The sequence below is a fragment of the Triturus cristatus genome, chromosome 6, assembly GCF_964204655.1.
Source record: "Triturus cristatus chromosome 6, aTriCri1.1, whole genome shotgun sequence".
NCBI classification, from domain to species: domain Eukaryota; kingdom Metazoa; phylum Chordata; class Amphibia; order Caudata; family Salamandridae; genus Triturus; species Triturus cristatus.
In genome coordinates, this window is record NC_140589.1 from 968,643,994 (window position 1) to 968,656,860 (window position 12,867).

The following is a 12,867-nucleotide window of genomic DNA, read 5'->3' on the forward strand; positions in this document are numbered from 1 at the left end:
TAAATCTAAGTTTGTTTTCTGACAGCATCATGCCACCATAGTGTACAGTATGTGCCCCCTATAATAATAATTGGTAAGTAACTTGAATTTCAATTTTTGATCAAAAAACCTAAAATCAACGAGACTAATAACAGCAAGATAAGCTACGAAGCACATGGGGCAAGGTATCTCAATACGCTACATCGCCTCTCATTTCAGAACCAAATCTCATACCTTCCAGTATTCATAAATAGATTCCCAATCAGATGTGCTTCACGTTTATATAGAAGAAGTCTCCTCATCAGTTGTTATTGTTGTATTCATGTGTGAATATCAGCTCAAATACGACTTCACGTTATAAATTTCCTGCCAAAATAAATACAAGTGCACAATGTAACCCATCCAAATAAAATAGTCAATTGACTATATTTTACCCATTCTTATACTACACAATATTAACTCATCATTCTTACCTCGTCCGTTATTATCGTAACCAGTGTATTATGCCGCTCAGAGTCCGTATAGTTCCAATTATTAGTACCGCATATAGTCAAATAAAACTCTCGTGTCCCTGAAGTACGGGGACCTAAAATTAAAGTATAACAAGAGTGCCTCAGTCCAACAAATTAAGTATGCGCCCTTTAGTATAATTGTATTTTGTATCAAAAGATATAGTACATACCTATCGATAGTTATAACTCCTGAATTGTAGGCAAAGCAGCAGCGGTATGAGAATCTCCACGCTCGTACTATAGACCGTGTTAGAAATCGACAACGCCTGCCCCCCGCTGGCGTTCTGAATAGGCGCCATTTTGAGATGGGAACGACGTTGCTAATGATAATGTACAGAAAATGTTGCCACGTATCAGTAGTGTGTAACAGCAATCACTTGTGCACACTATAAAGATATAAAGCTCCGTATTTACAATATTATTAGCCAGTATATTAACTGTGATACATAAATTTGTGCAAATAATAAATGTTATTGTCCACGCTCGTACTAATATCGTGTTAGAGATCGACGACGCCTGCCCCCGGCTGGCGTTCTAAATAGGCGCCATCTTAAAACGGGAACGACGTTGGTAATAATAGTGTATATGAATAGACACATACCAATAATTTGTAACAACAATCACTTATGCAAAATATAGAAATATAAGGCTCCATATTTACATTATTTAGTAGCCAGTATATCAACTGTGATACATACATTTGTTAAATAATAAGCGTTAAATTCCATTCGACGCCATCTTAGAGAGACAACAAGTCATATGTATGGAATATATATCCAAGTTATCCAGACACATTATAAGAATAAGTATCCATATTATCTGTAAAGAATAACTAATACAGCCGTCACCATACATGCGAATATAATAGGATTCAACGCTCTAATATATACAGCGCCACCTAAAAATAAATTTACAGTGAATTAGGCACCATTCATGATAATGTTCATCTTATAATTTAACAGATTAAATCTGCCCAATGTGCTTCACACTTCTACCATAACTGATATTCCCCTATTTAAATATCTCATGTTTGAGTCTTGATTCATCATGAACTTGTCAATGTATACTTAGTCATGACAGCCAGAGGATTCGATAGACCTCTACACCCTAATCCCCTAAAAAATACTGTGGTTCATGGTCATAATTAAGACCATCTTGATGGACCCCCAAGCCCCGGGGACCACCACTGCCCCGGGGCTTTGTAAGTGGTGGGAGGGGGCAGCGCGGCCCCCCTCCTGGAGCCCTTGAAGTCCCTTGGGACCGCCACCCCCCAGGGCCAGCTCCTGCAGTGTCCCAGGATGCCCACCCCCGGGACACTGTAGTTTGCTATGGCAGGGTTGGAGCCTCGCAGCTCCCACCCTGCAATAGCAAACTTGGTTTGGATTTTGAAAGAGAGAGCAGGGAAACCTGCTCTCTCCTTCAAAATGCAAACCAGATTGCTTTTCCATACGGGGAGCTGCATGACAGCAGCTCCCCATGTGGAAAAGCAATGCGGCTCCCGAAGGAGGCGGGGAGCCGGCTGGGACCGTGGGGGCATTGGGGCTCCCTCCACGGTCCCCAACGTTGTATATAGGCTCCGGGGGATGGGGTCCCCGTGAGAATAGAAATTAGTGGTAGGTGCAATTTTTTTTTAACGGTAAAATTAGGAGTCACGCACCTAGCGCGACGCACAGCGCGGCCCCCTGGTGTGCAACTCCTATCGCGTTGGATGCACAATTCCTAACGTGTTGGCTGCACGACTCCTATCGCGTTTGGTGCACGACTCATAACGCGTTGGGTGCACCAATTCAAGCAAAAAAAAGTAATATTTTTCAGATATATATCAAGCTTATGTGTTTAGATCTTGGGTGGCTCTAAAAAGAGCCGTTGTGTTTATTGGGAGATGTTGGAACCTACAAATAAGTACCGAAGCAGAGTCTAAAGTTGTTGAGGAAGACTCTGTCACCCTCATCTGTAAAATGTACACCATGTCTCCTATGGATGCCGTCCGTATTAAAACGCAGATTGTTGTTGTAAATGGACCCCATTCTTTAATCTCTGAGATAAGCAGAAACTGTTATATTGACATGTTTCCTAGCTTTCTCAATCTGTGGACAAAATTGATTGGACCAGTTCCATGTCTGTCTTTGGCATATGTTAGAATAGACAAAGGCAGTTTGGGGGAAAAGTGACATCAATTCTCCAAAGGTGTCCTTCATAAACATTTCCAGACCTACCCCAGTCAAAGTGCCTAGGTCATTATCATCACAGTGCACAATTATGAGGTCAGGGTGTTGGAGATGCAAAAAGGATTTAACCAATGGCATTAATTGGTGCCACTTTAATCCCCTCTGTCCAATCCATTTAATGTCTACATTTGGCAAAGCTAGGTCTTTGTCAATACCTCTGGTTTCTGCATACCTTTGGCTTCAGAAAATATAGCCGTGTCCCACAATCCACACTCTAAGCATCTTGAAGGGAGGTCTGGATGCACTCAAAAGGTGTCTGTATGTGAAATGGGCAGTTTGAAAACTAAGAATTTTCTAAAATGGTGGATAAGATGCAGTTTAAAAAAAAGAGAAATGATTGGCTGTTTGAGAACATTATAGACTGAAAAATAGGGTGCATGTTTCAGTGTTTCAAAAGTATGTTTCTTATTGGTTAATGAAAACTGTGTGAAAGCAACATTACATAGGATAAGCTGATATATCGAAATGTCAAGCACACTTGCTGTTTGGATTTGCAACATTGTGTGCTGAACTTGTGACCTGTGGGTTCAGGTGAGTGTTCTATGAACTGTTACTATGGTAACAGGCATTAAGCAAAGTCGGGCTAGGATTCAAAGTTATGTCAATTGGAAAGGGTTGAAATGTGTAACCAATAGAAATGTGTGTTAGCTTTTGAATTAATGTGGGAAGCAATGTGATTTGATATTTACATGTATATGTGTGCAGAATGAGAGGGAAAGTTTGCCATTTTTTGGTTTTTCTAAGAGCAGTGCACTATAAACATTCTGTATAAGAAAATCTGGTGTGTGATTCTGATATTTCTTAATCTACTAATCAATTTGAAAGGTGAGTTATTAATTTGCCAGTTGTTGTATGTGGTGCCTTTGTTTTTAATTAGACTACTGTGTTTCTTTTGCTGAAGTCCAGGGAATAGTGTTGCTTGTCTAGAATCACACTGTGAATCTGTCTGCATTTGGGCGACCATTGTGAGAGAAGCATTTGGTAACTTCTTGTCTTTGCTGACACATAACTGCTTAAAAACGTATTCTGTTCTCAAGGTTTAGTAGTATTAGAAGCCGGTCATTGCTTATGCATTCGTAGAATGAGTCAGGCATTCACACTGGAGTATAGTAGTGAAATATGTAGAATGTGTGCAGTCACCTTACCCCTTCCAGACTAGTGAGTCAGGTTTGCTAAAGTCCAAGGAATAGTGTTGCTTGTCTAGGAGCACACTGTGAGTCTGTGTGCATTTGGGGAACAATTGTGAGAGAAGCATTTGCTTACTTCATGTCTTTGCTGACACATAACTGTTTACAAATCTATTATACCTCTTGCTTTTCTCTAGTGACCCATTCAGCACCATGTACTAATCCATTTACTGCACCAAAACCCAAACACATATCAATTCACCCAGGCACTCTCCTTACAGTTCCCGTACTCATTCAGTGAGCTACGCCTTAGCACATGGACTGCTTCAAACGCCTGTCCACTATGCATGCAGACCTCTAACCACCTCCACACTTGTCTTTCACACCTTCAATTCCCCAGTAAGTATCCACACACTTCCAGCAAACACCCCATCACTCCCCTTGCACTCCTCTAGTGACCCATTCAGCATCATGTACTAATCCATTCACTGCGCCAAAACCCAACCACTTATAAATTCACCCAGGCACTCTCCTTGCAGTACTCTAATCATTCAGTCAGTACCCAAGTATTCATGCAGTGAGCCAGGTCTTAGCACATGGACTGCTTCAAACCCCTATCCACTATGCATGCAGTCCTCTAACCACCTACATACTTCTTTCACACCTTCAATTCCCCAGTCAGTATCCATACACTTCCAGCAAACACCCTGTCACTCCCTTTGCACTCGTCTAGTGACCCATTCAGCACCATGGACTAATCCATACACTGCGCCAAAACCCAACCACTTATAAATTCACGCAGATACTCTCCTTGCAATACTCTAATCATTCAGTCAGTACCCAAGTATTCATGCAGTGATCCAGGCCTTAGCACATGGACTGCTTCAAACCCCTATCCACTATGCATGCAGTCCTCTAACCATCTACACACTTGTCTTTCACACCTTCAATTCCCCAGACAGTATTCATACACTTCCACAAAACACCCTGTCACTCCCCTTGCACTCCTGTAGTGACCCATTTAGCACTATGTACTAATCCATTCACTGCGCCAAAACCCACACAGTTATAAATTCACCCAGTCACTCTCCTTGCAGTACTCTAATCATTCAGTCAGTACCCAAGTACTCATCCAGTGAACCAAGCCTTAGCACATGGACTGCTTCAAACCCCTATCCACTATGCATGCAGTCCTCTAACCATCTACACAGTTGTCTTTCACACCTTCAATTCTCCAGTCAGTACCCATACACTTCCAGCAAACACCATGTCACTCCCCTTGCACTCCTCCAGTGACCCATTCAGCACCATGTACTAATCCATTCACTGTGCCAAAACCCAACTACTTATAAATTCACCCAGGCACTCTCCTTGCAGTACTCTAATCATTCAGTCAGTACCCAAGTACTCATGCACTGAGCCAGGCCTTAGCACATGGACTGCTTCAAACGCCTATCCACTATGCATGCAGTCCTCTAACCACCTAAACACTTGTCTTTCACACCTTCAATTCCCCAGTAAGTATCCATATACTTCCAGCAAACACTCTGTCACTCCCCTTGCACTCCTCTAGTGACCCATTCAGCACCATGTACTAATCCATTCACTGCGCTAGAAACCCAACCACTTATAAATTCACCCAGGCACTCTCCTTGCAGTACTCTAATCATTCAGTCAGTACCCAAGTATTCATGCACTGAGCTAGGCCTTAGCACATGGTCTGCTTCAAACGCCTATCCACCTACACATTTGTCTTTCACACCTTCAATTCCCCAGTCAGTATACATACACTCCAGCAAACACCGTCACTCCCCTTGTACTCCTCCAGTGACCCTTTCAGCACCATGTACTAATCCATTCACTGCACCAAAACCTAACCACTTATAAATTCACCCAGGCACTCTCCTTGCAGTACTCTAATCATTCAGTCAGTACCCAAGTACTCATCCAGTGAAGCAAGCCTTAGCACATGGACTGCTTCAAATCCCTATCCACTATGCATGCAGTCCTCTGACCATCTACACACTTGTCTTTCACACTATCAACTCCCCAGACAGTATTCATACACTTCCACAAAACACCCTGTCACTCCCCTTGCACTCCTGTAGTGACCCATTCAGCACCATGTACTAATCCATTCACTGCGCCAAAACCCAAACACTTATAAATTCACCCAGTCACTCTCCTTGCAGTACTCTAATCATTCAGTCAGTACCCAAGTACTCATCCAGTGAACCAAGCCTTAGCACATGGACTGCTTCAAATCCCTATCCACTATGCATGCAGTCTTGTAACCACCCACACACTTGTCTTTCACACCTTCAATTCTCCAGTCAGTATCCATACACTTCCAGCAAACACCCTGTCACTCCCCTTGCAGTCCTCCAGTGACCCATTCAGCACCATGTACTAATCCATTCACTTCGCCAAAACCCAACCACTTATAAATTCTCCCAGGCACTCTCCTTGCAGTACTCTAATAATTCAGTCAGTACCCAAGTACTCATGCACTGAGCCAGGCCTTAGCACATGGTCTGCTTCAAACGCCTATCCACTATGCATGCAGTCCTCTAACCACCTACACATTTGTCTGTCACACCTTCAATTCCCCAGTCAGTATACATACACTCCAGCAAACACCGTCACTCCCCTTGCACTCCTCCAGTGACCCGTTCAGCACCATGTACCAATCCATTCACTGCGCCAAAACCCAACCACTTATAAATTCACCCAGGAACTCTCCTTGCAGTACTCTAATCATTCAGTCAGTACACAAGTACTCATGCACTGAGCCAGGCCTTAGCACATGGACTGCTTCAAACCTCTATCCAATATGCATGTAGTCCTCTAACCATCTACACACTTGTGTTTGAGGCCTTTAATTCCCCAGTGAGTCTCCTTACACTCCAGGAAACACCCTGTCACTCCCCTTGCAATCCTGTATTGACCCATTCTGCACCATGTACTAATGCATTCACTCTGCCAAAACGCAACTGCTTATAAATTCACCCAGGCATTCCCCTTGCAGTACTCTAATCATTTAATCAGTACGCAAGTACTCATGCAGTGATCCAGGCTTTAGCACATGAACGGCTACAAATCTTTATCGAATATGCATGCAGTCCTTCAATCACCTACACACTTATCCTATACATCTTCATTTCCCCCAGGCAGTATCCATACACTCCAGCAAACATCCTGTAAGTGTCCTTGCACTGTTGTAGTGACCCATTCAGCACTATGTACTAATCCATTCACTTTGCCAAAACTGAACGACTTATAAATTGACCCAGGCACTCTCTTTGTAGTACTCTAATGATTGTTTTGCTACCCAACTACTCATACAGTGAGCTAGGCCTTAGCACATGCAATGTGTTTGTATAGGAATAGAAAAGTATAATTTATAAAAAAAAAAATTTTTAAATGTATTAATATTTTTTACAAAAATGGTTTATCATCATTAAAATAAAGTTATCATGCCTGAAAAAGCAAGAAAGAGAAAACAACAACAAAAGGACAATTATTTGAAGAAAACTACAGAAAAAGTATTGGATGACCAACATCATGTGGGTAAAAACTAAGAAAATGTCTTCTGGTAAGACAACTAAAGAATCCATTAAAAAACTTTCAAAGCCTCCAAATAGTGTGCAGATTGTACAAACTACAAACAATGTTTCAAGCAGAGAAAAGAATACGAGTAAAAAGAAAGGAGTAAATGGAAAATGATATTCACAAGGCACAATGAAAGGTAAAAGAAGGCAAAATCAGTATAAAGAAATCAGGAAAAAGATTTTTTTATAATAGAGTGGTTTTTGACTTGCTAAAAAATGTGAAAACATATTAAAAAAAAGCACTATTTTATAAAAAGAAGTATATTTAATCCATTGTTCAAAAAGCTTTTGAATTAAAAAGCAAATTATTGATTTTAATTTTAAACAGAATTCGATCACTAGATAAACCAATCCATTTTATGAAGACCAAAAGTAAGAGGAAAAGAGTAATTAACAGTACTAATTTTTGTGATTTTTTGGGGAAGAATGGAAACAGCTCAAGTTCAGAGCCTTTCTTTAATGAAGAGAGTTATTTTCAGACCAATAATTTATTGCATGCAGTTGATACCAGTGGTCGAGCATATGAAGTTAGAAATGGTTGTCCAATTGAGAAAGAGAAGATGGTTCCCAGAAATGCAGAAGAAGTGTTAACTGATGAAGTTCTAGGAAGACGTCCTAAAGCCCCACTGTACACTTGGCATTGCAGTAGTATTTGTAGTGTACGACAAGAATCTATCGATATTTTCTACAATTTCTTATGACAATACAGTAAAAGAAGTGTTAAACAAAAGATTAAGATGTTGCAAGGATTAGACCCTTGCAGAGTGAGAAAAAATTAGGCCTGGGCGAAAATTTCGTTCCGTTCGCGGAAATTGCGTTAATTTGACATTTTCGCGTTCCGCGGAGAGCGCGAAAATGTCAAAATTTCCGGTTTCCGCAGCTTGGCGATAATTTGTTTCTTGCTCGCGCTGTAAAATAATACATTCTTACGTGCGCACGATCGCCTTACCAGAATCCCTGCGTTCGCCGACAAGTTTCCTTGATCCGGTTGCGTTCTCCATGAGATGTTGTATTGTTTTTAGCCATTTGCGTTGTCTCGTGACAGTAGGCGCCCGCAGTGACATCATGCGTCGCGCGATCACGTCTTTCTTCTCGCGATCATGCACTGCGAGACAACTCAAAACAAGATGGCCGCGCCCGCAAGCAACCACATGGGTAAGTTGGCGACCCGCAACCATGCAGAAAATCTCGCGAACATGCGGGAAAAAAACTTCTGCATCTTCGCGATATTTCCGCTTGTTTGCGATAATTTGAAACATTTTCGCGATAATTTGCGAAAGTTAATTTCGCAAATTCCGCCCACCCCTAGAAAAAATACTGGTTTGCAAGGGCATTCTCTGGCTTGTCTTTCTAGAAAAGTATGTCAAAGTGTTTGTCATCATTTCAGGATGTTAGCAGTACTTCATTCTCAAATGCGGAATGTTAGTCAGAAGATTGTATTATGCAAAAAGTCGAGCACTAATGTTAAATCAGTTGAAGAATGCTCTTTTGCGTGGGTCAGTATCAGATGTGAAGAAGGTTTGTGATGAAATTGAGTTTTGTTACTTTGGTCCTGAACAAGAGAGTGTAGAAACTGACACATTAACAGAAGAAAATGTTGAAGAGAATGTGCAACATACTACTACAAACATTTTTGAAGAACAAATTACAAAGTTTAAGGTGATTTCAGGTGAAAGGCCAAATTTTTCTTGTATTTGTTGCCTGCGAACTCAGTATAAAAATCAGACTAGGATTGTGAATCTGTTTTTAAAAAGTGAAAGAGAAAATAATGATAAGTGGAAGGAATTTGCAACTTATTTGTTGGTAGAGAATGGTTTTGATTTGGGTTCTGATCAGCGTATTTGCAAATATTGCTATGATAAATTAGATGAGAATAAAATGCCCGCTAGAGCTGTGCATAATGATCTGGAGTTGGTAGGTATTCCTCACGTACTGATGGATTTAAACACGTATGAGTGTATTCTGACTCAATCTGTGCACCCGTTTCAGGCTATTGTTCGTATGGAGCCTAAAACAGGTAAATTGCCTCCTACAGATTTACAGAGAGGATTGAAAGGAAGAGTTGTATATTTACCTCTAGATTTAAATAAAAATATTGAAACTATTGGTGTAGAGAATGTAGAAAGTGAACCATTAGTTATTCTAGTTAATGGTGTTCCTACTAAAAGTAAAAAAATCTGGCAAGAATTAGTGGATGTTAGGAAAGTGCAAAAGGCAACATTGTATCTGATAAAAAACAACGAGTACTATAAAAATGTGTATATGGAAGAAGAAGACATACTTTTAGGAGATGATACTGAAACATAAACTGGTCAAATTGAAAAAGTGGACATGTCCAAAAGTGAAGAAATCTATGAACATTACAGTGTACATCCACTTCATTCGAAAGAAGTGATGAGGAATACCATTGAATTATTTCAAATGAAAAAAGCAAAGGGAAGTCCCATGAGTGTATGGGAAAAAAGTTTGGAAGCTCGTTGTTTTCCGCAGTTGTTCCCAACAGGAAAAGGTGGACGATATGATGAACGATCAGTGCAGATTCCTGCATCAGAATATCGGACAACAAGATTGTATGCAGAAGATCCAAGATTTCGACAATGTATCCCATATATACTTCATCCTTTGTTTGAGAGTGACTTGTCTGGACTTTCGTATGCAGTCAACCACATATTGAAAACAGGAGTACATCTTCTAAATGTTTCGGCAAAGGAATTTATGGATAAAGAACATCAGAGAGATAATCATTTAGAATTTCAGCTGATTAATTTGATGGCATGTCAGCGTGGTACTAATGAGTTTTGGTACCGTCATCATGGAGAACTTAAATGTATGCTAAGGAACTTAGGAACTCCTACGCCTTTACCCTAAGCTGTGCTGAATATGCTTGGAATGATTTACTTGAATTTCTTCGAGAGGCAAATTCGTGTATCAAAAATATTCAATACAAGACACATGGAGAATTGTGCTCTTTGGATTCTGTTAATGTATGCAGCTATTTCAATCATTGATTTGAAGCTATGATATCTTTTACCTGCAATAAAAAGAATCCTCCTCTTGGAGAAGTGGTGGATTTCTTTTGGAGAAAGGGGTATCAAGCTAGAGGTGCTCCTCATATACATATGCTGTTATGGATCAAGGATGCCCCCAAATTCGGAACTGATTCCGATGATACTGTTTTGTCTTTTATTGAAGAATATGCCACATGTGCTATACCAAAAACAACAGAAGAAAACAACTTTAGACAACAAGTCTTACGATTCCAAAGTCTCGCTGTGGAAAATATTGTCGATGAAAGTACAATTCTAAGGAAATGTTTTATGCCAAATGTCGTTTTGGATTTCTACGTCTTGTAATATCTAAAGGAAGAGTAAACAGTTTTATGTCAGCTATGAGACATACTATCACTAGAAAGTCTCCAAAAAATACATACAATTTGAGAATAAGTGAAGAATCAAAATACATAAATGATTATAATCCGGTTATTCTTTCAATGTGGAATGCTAACATGGATATTCAGTACGTAGCAGATAATTCCATTGCTGACTCTCGGTATATAATATCCTACATTACAAAATCAGAAAAGACAGAATTGAAAGAAATGTGGGAAGAAATTTCTCACGAGAAGAGTCTTAGTAAGAAATTATACACTTTCAGTTTGAAGATGCTATCCCATCGAGAAATTGGAGCGTATGAATGTTCAGATCGGTTATCATCTGCTAGTTTATACTCAAAATCTAGAGGAATCATTTGGGTGAGTCTAGGTCTTGCTGCAACGCGAAATCGAGTACTTAAATCTGTTCAAGAAATTGAATATTTAGCAGAAAAAAATCCAGAAAGTACAGATATTGTGAAAACAAACATGTTGGACACATATTATCCAAATAGAAGTCATCATCTTGAGAACATATGTCTCTATGAAGTGCTGCAAAACAACACTTTTAAACGGAATACTACAGAAAACATCAATGATGGAAAATATTCAGTGATTGGTTCCGAAGGATGTTTGGTGAAACAAACTAAAGGAAATGTGATTAATCACAGAAAACTGAGTTGTGACACTCCTGATAAAAGGGAATTTTACTATTTAGCACTTTTGCAACTGTTTAAACCGTGGCATTCAGAATTGGAATTAATTGGAGATTTTCAGAGCTATGAAGATTCCTTCAATGCTTGTAAAGATACCATAGAATGCACTGTTTTTGCACATTATGTGAAAATGTTGAACGATGAAATTGATCAAGAAGCTACTATTGCAGCTGAGATTGCTAGAGACAGTTCTCCAGACAGTCAAAGTTCAGCTCCACTGAGTCAAGATCCACTAGGACAACCAATTCTTGAAAATGAAGTGGCAATCGCCATGAATGAAGTGGGAACAGCAATGCATCAAGCTCAAGAAGAAATTATGGACTTAGGAAATTTGGAAGAACAACTAGATGTTGAACAGAAAGAAATATATCAGCAAGTGAGACAACAGATTGACCACGGATTTCTACATGAAAAGAAAGAATGCACATGCATCTCATTTCAACCTATCCGAATGTATGTGAGTGGTCAAGCTGGAACAGGAAAAAGTTTCTTAATTAAAGTAATGACCAGTTATCTACAGGAAACAACTGACTCACATTTGTCTTGTGTTGTGACTGCTCCAACTGGGTTGGCAGCACACAACATTAAAGGAATTACATTGCATCGTTTACTTATGCTACCGGTGGAGCATGAAAACAAATTGGAATATCACAAGTTATCTGGAGAAGCTTGTTAGGAAGTTTCAAGAGTGCTAAAGAAAATGAAACGTATTATTGATGAGGTAAGCATGGTCTCAAACTTAATGCTTGCTTTTGTGCATTTAAGAATGCAGCAAATTCTTAAAACAGAGTACGATGTCTTATTTGGAGGAAAACATGTCATAGTTTTTAGAGATCTACTGCAACTTACTTACGTAAAAGGACAACCAGTATTTAAAACACTTGCACATGAAGACACCAGAAAGTCCTTGGGAAGTGTTGGCAACGTTAACATTTGGTCATATTTTGAATACAAGGAACTCACTAAAAATATGCGACAGGCAAATGATGCTGAATATGGAACTATTCTTCAAGATATAAGAATTGGAGTACTGACAGAACATGGCAAAGTCGACTACTTTCGAATTTGTTTCCAAATGAAAATATAGTTCCTGAGAAAATATATATGGAAATTGCAGAACGTAAATCTATAATCTGCTTAATGCCAACACTGCGCAAGTGTTCTATATTTAATGAACAACTTTTGAAGCTAGAAAATGAAGAAATAATATAAATGGAAGCCATTGATATAATAGAGCATGAAGGAATCACTATTATTTTGACGGGAAAATTGAAAACAAAATTGGATTCTTTAGAAAAATCGATATCTAAAACTGCTGGTTTAG